Source organism: Apium graveolens, chromosome 1, assembly GCF_009905375.1.
Source record: "Apium graveolens cultivar Ventura chromosome 1, ASM990537v1, whole genome shotgun sequence".
In the NCBI taxonomy this organism is placed as follows: domain Eukaryota; kingdom Viridiplantae; phylum Streptophyta; class Magnoliopsida; order Apiales; family Apiaceae; genus Apium; species Apium graveolens.
Window position 1 is genome coordinate 168,863,740 of NC_133647.1, and position 17,909 is coordinate 168,881,648.

General features: G+C 39.0%; 1 pseudogene; it reads left to right on the forward strand.

Moving 5' to 3' along the window:
• The first annotated feature begins 5,090 nt into the window (after positions 1 to 5,090).
• On the forward strand, positions 5,091 to 6,987 carry LOC141711290 (uncharacterized; annotated as a pseudogene).
• Positions 6,988 to 17,909: the final 10,922 nt, after the last annotated feature.

Sequence of the window (17,909 nt, forward strand, 5' to 3'; positions counted from 1 at the left end):
TACGAGCTTCTACTTCATCTCGTTCAGGTACCAGGTCTATGTCACTAGTTCTCCACATAGCAAGAATATTTGGAGTATTGCAACAGAACCTGTTATCATGTTATGTAATTTTATTTTAATTGTATATAAAGGGAGACATTTACATTCTACGAATAAAATTATGGCGAGGAGCTCAATCATAATTAAGATCAAGTCCAGGTTCAATCATAAATTATTCAATTGTATGTATCATACACAAGGCTATCGTGCATTCCTAAATATACTTCCTAAGGATGACTTTGCAAGTCTGCCCATTCTAAGCATTTAATGCAACTTTCGGACTTTAAAGTGAATGTATATCTTTGACAGTGGAGTATATACTATTTTACTTGAATGTCATGGCATCTGAAAACTGTAGTCATTTAGTCACCATGTCCTCATGAACTCCTGATCTTTCTAAACATTTATGACTGACTTTGTTCAAGTATGTCCGTTAAATCTATTTTTAATCACACAGTATATCTTATATGGTATCTGTATGTTGTGTCATGGTAATAGATCATATACTCATCAGCTCTGTTATTATGACTTTATATTTTAATCTCCATGCTCGTGTTGGACACTTGACATTACATTTTAGGCCAGAAGCATGCAAAATTCAAAATTTGTGAGTATGACCATCTAGCTCGTGAAAGGTTTAAACCTAGGGATGAATGAACTTTTAAAGTTATTTATGCCTTTTTTTCAGTGGAGTCGTACTAGTTTTGGTCTTAAACTTTTTATGATAGAGCTCCTAGAATAAGGTGCTAATTGCAGTGAAGAAAAGGAATGCTTCACATTTCTTTGTCTGAAGGCGTCTTACGTCTTACCTTCTTTTCTCAGATGCAAGAAAAGGAAGAATCTATCTGGGCTTCTGCTGTTAGCTGCTTGCTTATTTTGTCTGCAATAGAGGCAAAATCTGCAGGAGCAGAATAGCGGGTCTTGACATCAGAGTAAGCCATCCTTTTCATTGTTTTATGCTGATAATTATATTCCTTTAGTAAATATGCTGATAATTATGTCGGTGGTTTAGAATTCACTTTTTTGTTAATTGTGATTACTAATATACGAAATATATTTCTTAAAACAGGTTTATAAGATATTTATGATTAGATAAAAGGAAGTGAATGAGGGAAAATATATATTTCTTTAATTAAAGTGTAAGTTAGACTAATGAAATATTACAATGCAAGCATAGAGATTCTATTGTTTTGATATGGAGAAAGATAACGTGATTGTTTCAATACAAAAAATATTTCTGTTGAACTCCCTTCAGTTTTTTTATTTATCTATTTTTGTTGCAAAAAAGAGTGTTTGCATACTTCACTTTATCCTTTCTTTAAGTATGCTCCTCTTTGTGATTTAGGAAGCTTAGTTATGATTCTACTTCTTCTGCAGAGACATTACAAGTTTGTTCGTTCTCAGCTCAAAGTTTTTTGGATGTTATTTATCTAAGAATTAGAATTCAGAAGAATATTATTGTGCAGGTAGCACAAGATGCATCGCATGTTGCTAGATCACCCTAATGAGATACTGCATGTTGCATTGTTATGATTGTGTATTACACTTATTTCTGAATTCTGTTACATTATCTTCATTATTTTCTGTACTCATGCCTGTGTTGGATATGAGATGACATCTGTGGTTGTGGGATCTGAATCCTATCTTTGGTGTTGCAACGAGATACTTCCTCCTTTAGCTGTCAAAACCAAAACAGAATCTAAGGCCTCTATGATACTTATCTGTTATGGGCCCACATAGGAGAGGAATTATTTTGTATTATACTTTTAATTTTGTGCTGTGAATATTGAAATAGTATTATGTGCAATTGATTTATTGGTAATCTTCATTTTCTTTGCATATGAAGAATGTATAAAATCGTAGTGATCAAATATTACTTACTGTCTACTTGCAGGAAATCAAGGTTCTTATACAGGTTAGCCGAAGGAACTCCTGGGCAGAAATAGTACATTGCATGCTTATATGCATGTTGACAAACATGTCCTATTTAGTTACTGATGGATCTACTCCTAGTTTGGCTAGTCCTAGATTTCTGGTTGAGCAGATCGATTTGATTTGAGGAATTGGGTTTGTTTACACAGAGGTGTGATGCTAGTTTTTTCTCTCTCTACTACTCTTTAGGATAATTATTTCAAAAGAAATATGATACTATAATATATTCTCTCCACTAAAAAAAAACTTGATCTAAAAGTAAATTTGACTTGCATCAGTAAATATCACAAATAATTTAGCAGCAAAAAAAGTATCACTACCAAATACTAGATTAATAACTTGCTGATTCTACTTGGATGATTCTAAGATAAAATGAATTGCATATATTTTGAGTGAAATTCAAGGTGGTCAAAGAAAAATGAGATAGAGCCATAAAGGGGTAAAGGTTGCAAAGTTAACTTGTGATTTACCATATATGAATATCGAAAGGTTTATAAAATAGATGGATTACTAACTAGATATTTGGTCTGCATTCCTATACTTTGGCTAAAAATAACTTTTCTGTACACACTTTGCGCTTTTCCTTATTTCTTTCATAATCTGATAATTTAATTTCTAAAATATTCTTGACCCATAAACGTCGTTGGATTTTAAAATGCAAAATCCAAAATGAGGTAAAGTAGAACATGACTTTGGGCAGTTTTTTGTCGACCTTAAGCTTAAAGGTGTCTATTCTAATAAATAAGTATTCCTTTTGGTTGCCTTATGACATTACAGCTTTTGTTTCTATTTTTATATGCGTCAAGATTAAAATTTATTTAGTGAACTTATATTATTGATTTTGTACCTTTTAGGATGATTATAACATTTCAAAACTAGATGCTCATGTAATCTGGCTTTCGATTATAATATATTATTTGTAATATACATTACTGACATATGTTTATCTTCTGCGTGCAGCTTTTGCTTGCAAACCTGAGGATTGATAGGAGAAATCTTTACATGGTAATCTGGTCATGCATTCACTTGCTTTTCAAGTCCTCAAAAGATTTAGCATTTCAAGTTTATGCACTTGTGAATTCGATAACATAAAAAAATGTTACTTGCATGGTTTCCAGAAAATACCAGGATATAATCATAATGAGGGCTGAGTTCTATGGAGTCCACCTTTTTGTCGGAGTCCTCGGAGTCCATCTACGTTCTGCAAATAAAATATCTTGTAAAATGTGTTATTTTGCAAAACATGTCACACAAATAGCATAACTTTAACAAAATCATGCAAATCTCATATATTTACAGTACACTATGTATGTTCTGCAATATGTTCTGCAACATGAACATTTATGTTCTGCAAACTAAACATGTTTTGTAGAATAATATATTTTTGCAATGTTCTGCTTGTAAAATGTATGCAATCTACAAGATTTTTAATAGAATAGTGATGTTTGTCGAAAAATAATATGTTTTGCAATATTTTAAGCTATATTTTACTTGCAGAACATATATGGACTCCGATGACTCCAATTAAAAGTGGACTCCATAGAACTTTACTCTATATCATTTAAGTTATTAATTCTTCGAAATAATAAGGTACAAGGACGGCGAAATGTATATGATGCTTATGCTTGTTTGTTAAAATAGCACCCCTCACTCTGTCAGTTTATTTTTGGGGATGAAGATGGGATAACTAGGAGCCAATCTTTGGGGGCAATATTTAAGCTCAATGTCCAAATTAAAATTTAGGATGTTCGGGTTCCCAAACTCAAAACCGCTGAGTCAAAGGAGCCGTGATTAATGTTAAGCTACCACTTCTCTCAAAACATCAAGGTATTAATTAAGAGACTTAATATGTGTATTAGCATGCTTCTATTAATTATTATTTCAATATTGTGTTAAGTTTGTTGAGTTTTGTGCTTTTTGGCTGCTCCTTTTGCCTCTTATTTTCCATAAAAGCTATCCTGCGCAATTCACGGATTTTTGTATATGTTTTACTTTATATATACGAATAACTATGTAGTACAATTGTATTATTTTAATAGCTATTCAAGAAAAAATGTTAAAAATAATAATTTTTTGGTGTAAATGGCTGAAAATACCCATTTTGAAAGTGGATGGCTGAAAATACCAATTTAAATACGCATTTGCCATTTGGGTATTCTGTTTTGTACTAGATACGCATTTGTCAAATGAGTATTCAATTTTTTTTTTAAGATACGAATTTCTCAATGGTAATATCCAAACTACAAATGCGTATCTCTAGTAATTTTCTTATATACCCAATTCTCAAATGCGTATTAAACTTACCCAATTACAAAATGCGTAACCAAAACGGTATTTTCAGCCATATGTTTTAAAAATGTGTATTTGCACCCCAAAAATAGTTATTTTTAAACATCACCCAGCTATTCAAATATTTATGATTGTCAACTATCAGTCTCTTGGGCTATCTTATTATTAAATTTATTTTAATTTATTTAAACAAATTTAGTTGTCGAGTATTGGGCCCTCACCTATTCTATAACATGAGAAACTTAATTATTAGATTATTTTTTTTAGTTGTGAAAAATGGAACTCCAGACCTGTCTTATGTCGATATTAGATGTCAGATATGAACCATCTGTCAGTAGTTTATTTAACAGTCTATAAGTTTTTGGCAGTACAATGACGACCAAATATCCCTCTTAAGCTTATTAAACGTAGGATATAATCTAATAAAAAGTTGTGGTACTTGGTCTGCTGACTCTCCTATGCTCCGTTTGGTTGGACAGAATGAAATGGGATGGAAAATTGTGATAAAAAACCAGGGAGAAGAAATGGGGTAGGAGGGAAGAGTAAAAAAATGAGGCGATGCAAATTTTATATGAGCTCCTAGGTTTTAGGTCTGGTTTAAATTGCTAGGAACCGAATGGAGGAAGGAATGGAAATTATAAATATTCACCCATAATATTGTACAAATTCGTTCCATTCCCTTCCAAATTTATTCACCCAACCAGACGCAACATTAGAGTTGTGACCAGTGGAAGTATAAGATGCACAGTTCTGTTAATATTTGTTTGTATGTCTGGTTCTATTAAATCAGTTCTCATTTTTCTAAAAACTTTCCTTTGCAGCTTCTATAAAATATTATTGAGAAGTTTGATACACTTGTTCGTTCATTTACTGATTTGGACACAGAGTTTTCCCACCTGAAGCACATATCCAAACCTTACAGTTATCGGGAAAGTATTGAGAATGGATTTTGAGAAACGATGTCTTCATGAAAGCAAAACTTGCATAGGCCACTTTAGATTCTCTGCTTCATTAAGAAAGGATCGCATATCGCCAAAATGAGTATCTATGGTCGGGTGATTTGCTTATGGCAGAAATTAATGATAAAAAGGATGCGATATGGTCAAATGTTAAAAACTTGCAGCAAAAGATCCTTGTTGCTGGCGTAAATGATTATTCAGCTGATTTAGCCCCTTATCGATTTGGCTCTTCTGTGGACTTCTAAAGTCAAAAAATAGCCTCATTAGATGGGAGTTTCTATATGTTCTTGATAGGCTCCTAGTAAGATGCAAAGTTTTGTTAGATGAGAGAAAAATCCTGCATTTGACCAATGAAGAAGTTGAACAATCACATGATAAGACTTGTCTTGAGAAAGCCGACGCCGTAATAGATATTATGAGTGCTGCGCTGTCCTTGGTTGCTGAGATAAACGAGACGGACCGCCTAAATATTTTATAGGTAATTCTTCTGAAGAGCGTAGATTTATTTGTTACATCTGTTTGACAGTAATTTTAATGTGTGTCATCTTACTCAAACAACATTGATAACTTTCAAATTGGCCTAGACATATCAAAAGGAAAGGCTTAGAGTTGGAAAGATTTTGCCTAACATATAAGATATATTACAGGTTTTGTTATTCTCCTCATTCCTGCGTCTTTCCTCTTGTAGAGGAATATAAAGATGTTAGAATGTTGTTGGTTATGTTCACTCCTCAGTTTGATCCACTTTTGCCAGCTTTTATTGGTGTTACTTGTTTGAACACATGTTAGTAGATTTTTATAAGAAAAACCTGAGAATAAAACTTGGTATGCAGTAGTAACTTTTATTTTCCGGCAACGGATTATTATATATTATTATACCTTCTGAGAGATTAGTAGCAACTTAATTCTAGTTTTTTTAATTAATATTATTCGTCAGGGGCATTTTTGTTTCTCAAGTTTACATAACTGCCGGTACAGGGTACACTAAATTTTCGTATGAAATAATATTTTGTATTGCTATGGAAATTGTCTTTTGGTGTTGTCGGTCCTTTTAACTCGTGTACTTTGTTATTTTTCTTCACCGTCTGTCAACAGATGTGCTATATCCTATTTTCCCAACTGTGCCTGGTAGTCCTACCTTCAGATTCGGTATCGTGCGGTAATGTTGATGCTAAATCAGGAATTTCATGTGGGGAGGAGGATCCCATGGAGGAGACAAAAAGGCAAATCTGGTAGCTCGAGTCCCTGCTGATTTGTTTTACTGGCCTTTATTTCAACTAGCTAGTGCAGCAATGGAGTACGGACACCATTGCATGAGGTGTTTCTGTTGGTATTAAAGGTAGATGAAACATTCCTGATGCCATATCAGATATAAGAGCCACACTTCTCTTACTTTTACTTGGTAAATGCACTGCTGAACCTACTGCTTCCCAAGAAGTTGGTGGTGATGATTTCTTTAGGTATCTACGCAGGTCAGTGCTTTACAAAAGGGCTCATATGTAGCATAAATATTTAATTTAACTTTCAACTGTCCTTGGTAGGGAGCTGTTGGATGATAATAGAGACTCCAGGGTGGCATATTACTCTTCAACTTTTCTGTTTAAGGCAAAATTATCTTATTTTTTCCCCGCTTAACACTTACTGTTGTCTGTTCTGTTTACTAATTAGGGCGAACTAACCCATAAGATGTAATATTTAACAGAGAATGATGTCAGAAGAACCGGAAAATTACCAACTTATGCTTTCAAGCCTCATTTATAGAGCTCAGCAGGTGGGATTCTTCAATTTGATGTTATTTATGACTCTCGACAATGTTGGAGCATTTAATTATATAATTATGTATTTATTTAATATATACTACATATTTATTAAAATTTAAGATATTAATAAAAACAAAATATTTTTTAGTTATATCTTTAATTTAGTTTCATATTATATTTATATAATATTTTTCCTACTATAAGTCTTTTATGAGTTAGTGTTACCATTATTTTTTTTCCAATTTTTAATTAATTCATGAAATCTGGTTATTATCTGTTATGGATTAAAAACTAAGGTATATAACTGCTGTATTTATTACTAAGGAACGTGAGTTTCGAGGCTCGATTTGACTGCTCTTGTGTTTCGTGACTCAATCTGCCTTAACAAGATGTCTACGTACCTTGCTGATTGCCAATGATCAAATCAAAAAACGTAGTTCTGATTTGTGGGGTGAGACCCCTTATATAGATGTTGGGAGTCCTTAAATTGGACTTGGTATTGGAGACTTGGTAGCCAAGTCTCAGAATTAAAATGGACTTTGAAGTCCTAAACAGTAGGAAACTGATTCCTTATTCTTCTAGGTCCCTTAGAGGCTAATCTGCAAGGATTAATGTCCTTATTGAGACTCTTCTCAATAGCTGATTTTTCCCTTATTAATTAATTACAAAATTAATTAATATTCAGGGTTTTTGGGCATTCTTTGTTCCATCAGGCCTGATCAATGTGTTAACCTTTTTGGTCTGAATGTCATACATCTTCTTATTGGGCCTAGTAGCCCAAATCATGTATAATTAATGTAATATTTAATTACACAATCAGGATTTATTTATCCCTATCATTTGCTATCATTTGCCCCCCAACTTTTGGGAAACCGTATAAGATTTCGCAAAAATTAAGTTCGTTCATTCCCTTTCAGGGTATCGTTTTGCGTAAAGTGTGGAGCGACCTACACGTTTACAACGATTTGCCTTGTACGCGGCTTTAGGGTCGTTTAAAAAACTTCCTTTTTATTTTCTTACATTTTCCCTATTTTTAGGAATTTTCTGGTATTTTTCAAGAATTTTCCCTTTTTTTCGAGATTTTTCCAAATTTTCTGCAATTTTTCACGAATATTTTTAAATTTTCAGCCCTTTTTCGACTAGGATTTACGACCTGAATTTCGACCAGGTTCCTAGTCGAACCCTCAACCTGGATTTTAGTCGAAATTTATGTGCTTATTTATTTCCTGGTCGTAAGGTTTCGACTAGGATTTACGACCTGGATTTCGACCAGGATCCTAGTCGAACCCTCGACCTGGATTTTGGTCGAAATTTCTGGCCTTGTTCCCGAAAAATATTGTGCTTGATTCAGGAATTTAACCTCAATCCTGGTCTTATTTACCTGGACTTCGACCTCAATCCTGGTCTGGACTTCGACCTCAATCCTGGTCTTTTTTAACCGTAATTTTCGGGTGTCTGTTCGAAAGAATTCGAATAGAATTCACGACCTCAAATTCGACCTCAATCCTGGTCTTTTATACCCATAATTTTCGGGCACCTATTCGAAAGAATTCGAATAGAATTCACGACCTCAAATTCGACCTCAACCCTGGTCTTTATTGGCCTTCTTTCTAATTCAATTTGGATTGGGCCTTGTTTGGGCCTTCTCTTTTTCCAAATCCTAATTGGATTTGGGCTTTGATTTGGGCCTTGACTTGGGCTTGTATTCTTCTAAATCCTAATTGGATTTGGGCCTCTATTTTTCCAAATCCTAATTGGATTTGGGCCTTCTATTGGGCATCTTCCATATTATAACTGGACTTTAATATGTTTAAACACCTTCTTTAGAATTCTCTAGAATTCTCGGGAATTTTTTATTTATTTCCTTTCGAATTCCTTGGAGTATTCTAGAACGTTCCATTTCTGGGCTTTCTTCTTTGGGCCTTTAATCTTACTGGGCTTTTTGTCCCTTCAACTTCACTTTTTCTCCTATATAAAGGAGTGAGTAGAGTCTATCGCTCCTCACTTTCTCATTTCTAAATTTTCCTTCTTTTTTCTTCTGTTAAGGATCTCAGAGAAATAACTGTAGGTCAGAGTATTTTGAGCCCTAAAGCCTCCATTTAGCAAGCCAGCCTCTTTTAGCAGCATTACTTCAGGTAAACACTTTTCCCTTTTTTCTTCTTGTGCTTGTTTTTGCATAGTTTGCGTTTAAAATTGTCTTCTTATGTACCCTTTTTTCAGATGGCTGATAAGAAAATGACTCGTTTGGCCAAGATGAACGTGGCCAGAAAGTCCAATGAATTCCCCATTCGATCAAGGTACACTTCCTTGATTGATATGATCAACACCCGAGGGGACGAGTACCCATCTGATGCGCATTTAGATGCGCACGACCATTTCAGTATCTTGCGGGATCCAAAGGAGCTGGACAAGTTGAGTGCTTGTTTCAAAATCAAGGAACCTTTCAAGCTAGTTCTTGCGGGTCTGGCCGACAGGGCCTGTCAATGGAGGAAGGACGCACTATGCGTCTACAGGGACACTCTAAGGGCAGGTATTAGACTCCCATTTCACCCATTTATCCCTGTTTTGCTAGATGATGTGGGGATCAGCCCTTGCCAACTCCCTCCAAACTCTTGGAGGTTGATTCTGTGCTACTTGTCGCAATGCGCCAAACACAACGTTCCCACTTCGGTTGCCGTTTTTAGAAAGACTTTTCAGTTCAAGAACAGTCCCGACAAGAATCCGGGGTGGGTTTCTTTGAACCAGCATCCAACTGTTCCCCACATAGTGAATGGGAAGTCCATCCCTGACAATAATTTGGGGTGGAAGAAAGATTTTCTGTACGTTCTTTGGGAGGGCGGCGATTGGGGCACCCTCTTTCGTTCATCTTTTGGGCTAGCTGTAGATGGGAGCCCTAACGATATAGTTTTGTCTGAGGAGGAGACCAAAGCTTTCAACCTCCTTACTCAAGATAATGGGACTTCCCACTCTTGGGATCTCATCAGGGAGATCGTTCTTGTAGAACGTGGCCTTTCTCCCGTTCCTAAAAAGAGTATGTTTCCTTCCTTCTCTAGTTGTCTTCGTTTCTTCCATCTTTTACCTTGCTAATTTCTCAACTCACTTTTCTTATTTGTTGCAGTGGCTGAGAAGATTGAGGAGGCTACAAAGCCTAAAGAGCTGAAGACAACCAGGATGAAATGTGCTGGGAAGGTCTTCAAAGACCCGCGCCTCGGGGATCATTTCTCAGAGTTCCTACTCCAGGCGAAGGAACCAGGCGAAGAAGGCCCCATCCAACCTTTATGTACTAAACAAAAATCAGGGGCTTTTTTCCAACCCGCTTGGGAAAAACCGGGGAAAGGATTCAATTGTCGGCAACACAGTGCTTGCAAAGGAATGGTCTATGCATTCCATTTCCCCGGTTGACTATCATGACCTTGTCCTTCAACAGGACTTGGAGGCTAACGAGCTTTTCGAAGCTCAGGCTTTGGCGATGGTACGTCTTTTTCTTTTGGCATTCATAGCTTTTTGCCGTAATTTTTCTCGTTTCTCACTTTTACTTTGTATCTTGTAGGCGAATGTCCATTTTCAGGGGGCAATTCACCAAGCCAAGGCTTGGAAAGTTGGCCTAGAGGATGCAAATAAGAAGCTGGAGGAGGCCAACCAGAGGATAGAGGCTCTTCATGCCCAGCTCGCCTCATCAACTTCTGACCTGGAAACGGCCCGTCCTCAAGGCTCAAAAGGACAAAGCCTTTGACGGCTGGATGGATACTCAGGAATTCAAGGATTTAATGGTGGAGCATGATGCCCTCCTACATCCAATTAGCTACAAGGAAGGCTGGGACGCCGCTGTGCAGGCTATCCAGGATGAGTTTCCAGAAGTCCTTGAACAATCTTCATTCCCTTGTCCTGTGCGAGTTCCAGCACTTGGGGGCGTTGCAGATAAACTAGCTAATTTTGATTAAGGATGGCCCATCAGAAAGCCAGGGCCGAGGCCAAAAAAGGAAAGAGCTTGACTCCAGCTCTGAAGAGGAGGAATCTTCTTCTGAGGAGGAGACCGAGCCTGTTATAAAGATGGCCAGGGTAGAAGAGCCTCCAAAGCCAGCATCTCCTAAACCAGCGTCTTCTGCGGCCTCCAAGGCGTCCGAGGATAGTTCCAAGGGAACCTCTGCGGAGACTTCCGAAGAGACATCCGAGGGACCGACTGAAGAGACGTCCGAGGAGACTTCAGATAGTGGTTCCGAAGAATCTGAGCCTTCTAAGGCCTAAGTTTTATGTATTTCTTCTTTCTTAGACAATATTGAACTTTGTAATTGACTTTTATTATTTTTCAGTTGTATTGCCCAAATATCATCGTATTTTTTCTGAGTTTTCAAACTCAAGTTTATAACTTGGTTTTATCCTTCACAATGCATCAATCTAATAGGTTTAAGCCGAACGCTCTTTATTATAACTTGGTATTCTCGATACCTTATATGAGATGGGTTCAACCCTGATAAAACCTAAACATATCTTCTATAAAAAATCCTAAGCAAGCAAAGCTTCAAGGTGCTTTTAAACCTTCTTGAGTGAGAATCGTGCTTTAACTATTTTACACATAGTAAACTTTCAGGTTTTGGGCATGCCAAGTTCTCGGGACTTCAAAACCATCCATAGTCTCCAGCTTGTAGGTTCCTCTACCCTGAATGCTCTTGACTTTGTATGGCCCTTCCCAATTTGGGGAAAGTTTCCCTTTCTGTCCTACACCAGAAGCTTCCACTTTCCTCAAGACTAAGTCACCTTGTTTGAAGAACCTTTCTTTAACCCTTAGGTTGTAGTAGAACGAAGCTTTTTTCAGATATTCCACTATCTTTGCATGTGCCTCATCTCGTGCTTTATCAATTAGATCTAGGGCTAACCTTTTCCCTTCTTCATTTTCCTCAGCATTGAAAGCTTGAATCCTGGGGGAGGAATGTGATATCTCTACAGTAACAACTGCTTCTGCACCATATGCTAACATGAAGGGAGTTGCTCCAGTTGTGACTCTACAGGTAGTCCTATAGGCCCATAGTATTGGGAGTATTTCATCCACCCAGTTATTCCTTGACTTCTCGATCCTCTTCTTTAATCCATCTAGGATTATTCGATTCGCCACTTCTGCTTTCCCATTGGCTTGCGGGTGAGCCACAGAGGTGAATCGCAACTCAATTTCATTCTCCTCACAATACTTCTTGAATTCCTCATTGTTGAATTGTGTTCCATTGTCAGTGACTAGGATGCGGGGAATTCCATACCGGCACATGATATTTTCCCACAGGAATTGTGCAACTTGTTTAGTTGTGATTTTGGCCAAAGGTTTGGCTTCAGTGCACTTAGTAAAATAATCAATGGCTACAATCAGGAACTTTCTTTGTGTCGTGGCCATGGGGAAAGGCCCCAGTATATCCATTCCCCACATAGCAAAGGGGATGGGCGAGTTGATGGAGGTCAACATCTCGGGGGGTTGTCTAACGACTGGTGCGTGCTTCTGACAGCGGTTACACTTTTTCACATATTCTTTGGCATCGGCCATCATTTCTGGCCAATAGAAGCCTAAACGGGTTATCTTATGAGCTAAGGCCCTGCCCCCCAAGTGTTGCCCACATATGCCTTCATGTACTTCTTCAAGAGCCAAGCGTGCCTCATCGGGCCTGAGACACCTTAAGTAGGGAACCACGAAAGATCTTTGATACAGAATTCCATCTATCAATGAGTATCTTAGTGCTCGAACAGCCAATTTTCGTGCTTCAGTAGCATCGTTCGGCAACCAACCGGTTTGAATATGAGTCTTAATGGGATCTATCCATGACGTCCCCAGACCTATAGGAGCTACAAGCTTAACATCAATGCTTCGTGTCTTCAGGATGCGGAAGTACACACTTCCTGAACTTTCCACTATCTCAGATGAAGCAAACTTTGATAATGCATCTGCCTTAGCATTTTCCTCCCTTGGAATGTGCTCAACATGGCATTCATCGAATTGGGTCATCACGGCCCTTACTAGGCGGACATACTTAGCCATCGTATCATCCCTTGCCTCAAACTCTCCCTTCACCTGGGATATGACCAGCTTCGAGTCTCCACAGACTTTTAAGTTCTTGACTCTAAGTGTCCCTGCTAAGCCAAGACCAGCTATCAGAGCTTCATATTCTGCCTCATTGTTTGTGGTTGGGAAGTCTAACTTCATGGCATACTCAATTAAGAACCCATCAGGGCTTTGTAAAACCAAACCTGCTCTACTTGAATTTATTTTTGATGCTTCATCAAAATAGAAAACCCAGTATTCTTTCTCATTATCAACCTTTTCTTTGTCCTCCTTATCAACTTCCTTGTCTTGAGGTATGGTATCTTCCTGCCCCCGACTTCTTGGTTGGGTATGGCACATTCCACCATGAAGTCAGCCAATGCCTGGGCTTTTATCGCCATTCGAGGCTTATATTTGATGTCGAATTCTCTCAGCTCTATTGCCCATTTGATCAGTCTCCCACTAGCCTTAGGACTATGGATTATATTTCTCAAGGGTTAATTTGTTAGAACCTCAATTTGATGAGCCTGAAAGTAAGGACGTAGCTTTCTTGAAGCCATTACTAGAGCTAAAGCAAACTTCTCAATGGTTGAATAATTCAACTCAGCTCCATGCAGAATTTTGCTGACATAGTATACGGGTTTCTGGATTTTCAGTTCCTCCTTAACCAACACAGCGCTCAAGGCGTTTTCTGAAATGGCCAAGTACAAGTATAGAACCTCGTTTAAAACTGGCTTGGCCAACAACGGGGCTTGAGCCATATATTTCTTCAATTCCTCAAATGCCTTCTGGATTTCCTCACTCCATTGAAAATCTTTGACCTTCTTTAAGGACTTGAAGAATGACAAGCACTTGTCTCCTGATTTGGAGATGAATCGTCCGAGCGCAGCAACCCTTCCTGTGAGCTTCTGAACATCTTTGATAGTTTTTGGTGGCTCCATGTCCAGGATTGCCTTTATTTTATCGGGGTTGGCCTCGATCCCTCTCTTGGAGACCATTAATCCCAAAAAAATTCCAGATCCTACTCCGAAAGCACACTTCGTAGGATTTAACATCATCTTGTGGTACCTCAGGACCTCGAAAGCTCCCCTCAAATGGGTTATATGATCAGTCTTTACTAGACTCGTGACTAACATGTCATCAAAATAGACTTCCATAGTTTTGCCAATAAGATCCTTAAAAAATTTATTTACCAACCTTTGATAGGTGGCTCCTGCATTCTTGAGACCAAATGCCATAACAAGATAACAATAAACACCAAAGTCAGTGATGAATGATACCTTTGGAATGTCGTCCTTATGCATCTTGATCTGATTGTATCCACTAAATCCTCCAATGAAGCTCAGCATCTCATGCCCAGCAGTGACATCTATCAAAGTATCGATCCCTGGTAACGGAAAACAGTCCTTAGGACAGGCATCATTTAGATCAGTGAAGTCCACACACATCCTCCATTTTCCATTGGCCTTCTTCACCATCACAGGGTTTTCTAACCACTCCGGAAATTGAATCTCCTCAATGAAACCAGCCTCTAAGAGCTTCTCAACTTCCTGTTTTATAGTTTCTTGCCTTTCTGGAGCAAAACTTCTTTTCTTTTATTTCACTGTCTTCCGATTCGGGTCCACATTCAGCTTGTGAGTAATCAGTTCCGGGTCTATGCCTGGCATATCAGCTGCTGACCATGCAAATACGTCACTATTTTTTTGCAAAAATTTCACCAACTTCCCTCTAAGGGGCTCCTCGAGCGTGGCTCCAATAAAAGTCACCTTCTCAGGATCTTTGGGGGCTAAAGGAATTGAAACCAAGTCTTCTGCTGGCTTTCCTCTTTTCTCATCATTCTCTCGGATATCCAGATCTTCAATAGGAAGAACCTGCCCCCCAACTCCATCTGCCCACAAAGAGGCCACATAACAGTTTCTAGCCATTTTTTGATCTCCTCTTTTTTCTCCGATCCCATCCCGGGTGGGAAACTTCATAACTGAATGGTAGGAAGAAGGGACTACCTTGAAGGCATGTATCCCTGTTCTTCCCATGATAGTATTGTAAGTCGAACTAGCCTTCACCACCACGAAGTCCAACATCTGAGTTGCTTGTCTTGGTTCCCGTCCTATGGTTGTTGGCAACTTGATTATCCCTTCTACGGGGCACTTCACTCCCACAAATCCATATATTGGCATGTCGGTTGGGGTCAATTGTGAGTCGTTATATCCCATTCTCAAAAAGGTGTCATGGAGCAAGATATCCACTGAAGCACCATTATCCATAAGGACCCTTCTCACTGGGTTGTTCCCTATTATCGGGGTTATAACCAACGGGTCGTCATGGGGAAATTTCACACCCTCCAGATCAGAATCATCAAAAGATATTGTTACTCCTGTCCTGGCCCTCTTTGGGGCTTCCCCAACAATATGCATAACTTCTCGGGCATACGCTTTCCTGGAGTTCTTGGATAACCCAGCAGCAGTTGGTCCTCCAAAAATTGTGTTTATCACAGGCCCTCGGTGTCGTGGTCCTCTGAAGATTGTATTTATCACCGGTCCCCTAGGCTGGGGATTCCGCCCCTGATCGTCTTGGTCCCTCCTACGATCTTCAAAGTTCTTTCTTCCATTGTTATTCCTATCTCCTCCATCTCCAGTGTACTTGTTCAACCTCCCTTTTCTAATAAGGAACTCAATTTCATCTTTCAGTTGCCTACACTCATCGGTGTCATGACCCACATCCTTGTGAAATCTACAATACTTGCTCTTATCTAACTTGGCAGGATCGGCCTTCAAGGGCTTAGGCCCGCGAATATCTCGATCTTTCTCGATTTCCATTAAAATTTGGCTCCTTGGAGCATTCAGCTTAGCATACTCAGTAAATTTTTGTCCAGGTCCTCCTCTCTTGGGAGTTGAGTCAGGATTCTGCTCAGTTCTAGGATACTTGTCCTTAGTGATGTATTCCAGATCGGTCTTCCGCTTCTTGCCTCCAGCGGGCTCATTGCTCACGACTGTCTTCCTCATACTCTCTTCCACTTTGATATACTTCCCTGCCCTATCTTGGAGCTGCATCATGCTTTCAGGGGGCGTTTGGCCAATGACATCTTGAAAAACTCATCTCTAGTTTCCTGTTGCAGTGCTATCATGGCTACCTTGTCATCAAGGTCTGGGACTTTTAAAGCTTCCTTTGTGAAACGATTCAGGTAGTCTCTTAAGGATTCCTTCGCCCCCTGCACAATGCTCATGAGGGATGCTGAACTTTTCTCATGCACTCTCCCACTGATAAATTGCTTAATAAAATCCTAACTTAATTCTCTGAAGGACCCAAAAGAGTTTGGGGGTAAACGACTATACCACCTTTGAGCCATACCCGACAGGGTTTGAGGAAAGGCCCGATATTTAATAGCATCATTCATGGGCTGCAACAGCAGTGCATTAGAGAATGTCCTAACATGATTAGCGGGATCTCCCATGCCATCATAAGCTTTGATAGTTGGCATCTTGAACTTCCTTGAGATATGGGCATTCATTATTTCTTCAATGAAGGGCGGAGTAGGATCATCAGGATCTCCAAGGGGAAGAAGATTGCTAGGATCAGCCCTTGGGACAACAGCCCTTCTCCGTGTCGGACCATCCAGGTCTATGATAGGTGGAGGATTTCTCCCCCTAGGAGGTAGTGGGGGTCTGGTGGTCTGGTGCGCCTCCAAGTCGTGCTTCAGCCTTTGAATCTCAGCCTCGTGAGCCCTGATCCTTTCCTGCACTTCTTGGGGATTCGTCCCTTGGGTGCTCCTAGGACGTTGGCTACCATCAGTCATCGACTCTTTGCCAACACGTCTCCTTCTTGGGGCTACTTCATCATCCGAAGATTCGGAGTCTCTCTCAGTGTAAGGGCCAGAAAATTTCTGATCCTCAGGGATAGGAGCCAAACCTCATATGTAGGGGGCGATCGCCCTCTTGCTTCACTCTATCCAGCATGTCCACTTCCTCCAACATCGGGGTAAAGGGGCATCCCATAAGGGGGGGTTAGTAGTCACAACAGTTGAATATTCGTACCCAATGGGTCGAGAATTTACAGGTGCATGTAGTTGTTGAACTTGGGGATTCGTACCTTGAATAGGCGAGGGAATCGTCCCTTGTGGCTGAGGTTCAGTTACCCCTATCTGGGCTTCTCCTTGGGTGGCTGCATAAGTTGAATGAGAAGGTACCTCCACGATTGACAAAATCACTTGGGTTGTCCCTGATGGTGTTCCTTCCTCAAGAGCTCTAATTATTCTCCGTGTTCTCGCCATGGTTGTTGTTGTGCTTCCCACAGACGGCGCCAAATGTTATGGATTAAAAACTAAGGTAAATAATTGTTGTATTTATTACTAAGGAACGTGAGCTTTGAGGCTCGATTTGACTGCTCTTGTGTTTCGTGACTCAATTTGCCTTAACAAGATGCATACGTATCTTGCTGATTGCCAAGGATCAAGTCAAAAAATGCAGTTCTGATTTGTGGGGTGAGACCCCTTATATAGATGTTGGGAGTCCTTAAATTGGACTTGGTATAGGAGACTTGGTAGCCAAGTCTCAGAATTAGAATGGACTTTGGAGTCCTAAATAGTAGGAAATTGATTCCTTATCCTTCTAGGTCCCTTAGAGGCTAATCTGCAAGGATTAATGTCCTTATTGGGACTTTCTCAATAGCTGATTTTTTCCTTATTAATTAATTACGAAATTAATTAATATTCAGGGTTTTTGGGCCTTCTTTGTTCCATCAGGCCTGATCTGGTCCATCAGGCCTGATCAATGTATTAACCTTTTTGGTCTGAATGTCATACATCTTCTTATTGGACCTAGTAGCCCAAATCATGTATAATTAATGTAATATTTAATTACACAATCAGGATTTATGTATCCCTATCACTATCAAAGCATCTTATTATCTTAATAT